The 3,966-nt window shown below is 41.2% G+C and overlaps 1 non-coding gene across 1 annotated transcript; it reads right to left on the reverse strand.

Moving 5' to 3' along the window:
* Positions 1-1,889: 1,889 nt before the first annotated feature.
* Positions 1,890-1,996, reverse strand: LOC123394768. The gene has a single exon (XR_006609519.1). It is a non-coding gene; the product is annotated as a U6 spliceosomal RNA (small nuclear RNA).
* Between the last annotated feature and the right edge of the window lie 1,970 nt (positions 1,997-3,966).

A 3,966-nucleotide genomic window follows, 5' to 3' on the forward strand; every position in this document is an offset into this window, starting at 1 on the left:
TATTTCACCCTCATTCATAAAAGTTTATTTGCTGGGTATAAAATTCTAGGTTGACAGTTATTTCTCTTGCCACTTCAAAGGTATTATTCCACTGCCTTCTGGCTACTGTTATTGGAAAGTCTTCTGCTTGTCTTTGTTATCCTGCAGTTTTATTACTATGTGCTTAAGTGTGGATTTATTTTAATTACTCTGCTTGGAATTCTTGGGTTTCTGCATCAGAAGATTGGTGTCTTTCATAATTTCTGAAACCTTATCTCTTTGTATATTGTCTTTCCTCTATTATTGTTCTTAACTCCTGGAGCATACATTGGACCTTCTCTAGGCTGTATTTCCCTTAACCCTTAGTTAATACTTTCTATCATTCTGTCCTTTTGTCCTATATTGGTTATTTATTAGATCTACCTTCTAATTCTTTAATTCTGCCCTTAGTTCTATCTGCTATTTATAGCATCCTTTGAGTTTCTAATAAATTATTACTTTTTATTGTATAAACTCCTATTTGATTTTCTTCCAAATCTGTCCAGTCTGTTGTCACACTGTGTGCACCCTTATCCTAGCAATGCTATCTTTAATTCTTTATACACAATTAACATCATAGTTTTATACTCTGTGTTTGAACATCCCACAATCTGTAGTTTGGGGTGGGTGTGTGTGTGCAAGGCACACACACACGCCTGATCTTGAAGTTTGATGTGTATGCTGATCCTTGGGGATTTAGTGATTTTTTTTTAAATTCTGAATTTGTAACTTTATGGTAATTCTTTGAAGTCTATAAACGTATTCCTCCAAAGAAAAATTTTTGTTTTCTTCAAGCAGTTTTCTATGGGTACTACCGAGGTCTGCTTTGAACTCTATTTTTGGCACAGGGTTTATTTTGAGTCACAGAGACTCAGGTTTAGATCTGGCCCACATTCACGCGAATTTGCTTGTACTTTGCCATTCCCAGGGAGTTCACTTCTTCCGGCCCTGTCCGCAGGGTGGGCCTTTTCTAGTTGAACTTCTTGAGGCTGTTGCTCTTGGGCCCTCCTGCCTTTATAAAAGGGTCCAAGCTGACCTTTCACTCTGCTTGGGCTCTAAGCTTTGTCTCCTGTCCCGCACAGCAAGGGCTGATTAGAACCTGGCTCTAGGCTGTCAGGAGCCAGCAGATACCTCCACAGAAAATATGATTTCTAGCTCATGTAGATTTGTGCTTTCCTATCATTTCTGCCCCTCACCCCATTACTTACCTACCACTTCTCTACATATCAAAATATTAAAACCTCTTTCTTGGCCATTTACTGCTTTCTGAACTAGAAGGAGTTTCTCTAGACATCTAGCCAGCATATTCTTGGAAACACAAGTCCTGCTGTTAAAATATTAGTGTTTTTCCTTTGCAGAAATTTTTCCTATGCAGATGTATAATCTGTGTAATAGGAAAACACCATGCATAGTGCTTTCTAACCTGTCGTTATCATTTAGCAACATATTTGGAACCACTTTTTACGTGAATAAATGTAACAGGGATGCTGTGGGTGTAGGAAACAGACACCAAGACCAAGATTTGAGTGCAGGAAGTTCATTAGGGAGTGCTTTGAAGATCAACACCATTGTGGAATGGAGTTAAGTAGGTTTAGGCAGAAGGGGGACATTTGGCAGAGTGCAGTTGTTAGTCCCCTGTGGAGTTTGATGTGGGCTGCCTTTGGGAAGGAGATGTGACATTGGGCAAGTCAGCCAACTTGAAGTGAGTGCAATTCCTAGAGCTAGCTGGCAGTTGAAGACTGTCAGCCTATTGCATTCCCAATATCTGCAAGTCCTGAAGGGGGATTGTGGGAAGTGAATCACAGTATCCACCATAGTGAGGGATATTTGGGGCTCCAACTAACAGAAGTCCAACCAACTCTTTTTTTTTTTTAAATACGGAACGCTTCATGAATTTGCATATCATCCATGCACAGGGGCCATGCTAATCTTCTCTGTATTGTTCCAATTTTAGTATATGTGTTGCTGAAGCGAGCCCCAACCAACTCTTGCTTAACGAATGGTTAATTCATGGTTAATGGTTAATATAAGGTCTGCAGTAGATGATTTTTTTTCCATCAACAGCATCTTTCCCTTTTATTAGGACAGCAAAACAAAAACAAAACAAAAAAACAAAAACCGCTTTCTCAAAGCCTCCAGTAGACTTTTCCTGATATTTCATGGACTGGAACCAGATCCTGTGGCCCCTTCTAGGTATAAGAGAAGCTGGGAAAGTGAGAACTAGATTTTCATGATTTTGTGCCTGGAGCAGTGAACACTGATGCCCCGAACAGTATCTGGATTCTGTTAGCAGAGAAAAAGGGAGAAAGGATTTTAGACATGCATCTCACACAGCCTGCCACAAATAGACCTCTACAAGATTATTTTGAATAATATATGGATATAACTTACTGAAATAGACCCCGTATTGCTGGAAATTTTGAATGTTGCCAACCTTTTGCTATTATCCACTGTGCTGCAATAAACATCCATGTTTGCCCAAATCCTCAATTCTTTGCTCAGGATGAAATGACAAATATGTAATTTCTGGGCCAAAAAATGTACCTTTTTAAGGATTTTGATACAGATTACCATGATATACCAGGAATAGTTCTCTAAATGTATGTTTACAGGAGCAGTGAATGAAGAGGCCTACTTCCCCTAGATCCTTGCTGGCACTGGATATTAACATTCTTATTAATTTTCATCAGACTTATATTCTCTAAAAAGTAGCTTGCTTTAATTTGCATTTTGATTACGTTGTATTCACCACATTGATTCATTTTTTGAATTGTGGTCCAAAAATAGGATTTGTGTGGTTTCAGCATTTTGAAAATTATTGAAATATACTTAGGGTTTTGTTACTGTGCTATAAGGTTAATCACAGCAGGTCTGTAATTAGCTTGAGCTGTTTGCTTGAATTAAAACTCCTGCTGGAGGGCGCCTGGGTGGCTCAGTGGGTTAAGCCGCTGCCTTCGGCTCGGGTCATGGTCTCAGGGTCCTGGGATCGAGTCCCGCATCGGGCTCTCTGCTCAGCGGGGAGCCTGCTTCTCTCTCTCTCTCTCTCTCTCTCTCTCTGCCTGCCTCTCCGTCTACTTGTGATTTCTCTCTGTCAAGTAAATAAATAAAATCTTTAAAAAACAAAACAAAACAAAAAAAACTCCTGCTTGACACTGACTCCTGGTCAAAGCATGAAACACTGATATATAATGTCTCTGTAATCACGAGTCCAAAGGGTCTCAGAGCAGTTTGACCCAGCTCGTCGGCACTGTTTACTAATAACCATGAGATTAAAGACTCACACCTGTATCACTTGGGGTGATAACCCCCAGGCCTCGCCCCCACAGTTCTGTTGGTTCTGCACCCGGGATATGCGTAAGTGACCACTAAAATATGTACAACCTCTGCAAACAGGTCATTTTAGTCTCCCTGATTCGGAAGGCTGCACTGTGCACACGCCGGTGGTTCTGGATCCAGGAGCCATCTGGGCTGGCCCTTACAGAAATGGGACATCAGGGGGCACCTGGGTGGCTCAGTAGGTTAAGCCTCTGCCTTTGGCTCAGGGTCCTGAGATCGAGCCCCGCATAGGGCTCTCTGCTCAGCAGGGAGTCTGCTTTCCTCTCTGCCTACTTGTGAACTCTCCCTGTCAGATAAATAAATAAATAAATAAATAAATCTTTAAAGAAAAAAAAAAGAAAAAAAAGGAAACAGGACATTAGGAGCCTGCACCTGGCTTCCGCAGACACCTACCGCAAGTCATAGGCTGTGATGTATATTTGGACGTTTGGGCTCTTACAGTAGGTGTCACTTCCCTGTGACAAATGGTACATTGGTAGGCTTTGTCATTCAGGGCCCTGTGAGTCTTCTTCAGCAGTGGATCCCTGATTATATGGCACTCTTAGTGCAGCCCAAAGTCAAGATTTGTAAGGGTTCTGTGGGCACTAGGAAAAAAGCCAGACTGTCTATAAT

Source organism: Mustela putorius, unplaced genomic scaffold, assembly GCF_011764305.1.
Source record: "Mustela putorius furo isolate JIRA1106 unplaced genomic scaffold, ASM1176430v1.1 tig00003836_pilon_pilon_pilon, whole genome shotgun sequence".
Lineage (NCBI taxonomy): Eukaryota > Metazoa > Chordata > Mammalia > Carnivora > Mustelidae > Mustela > Mustela putorius.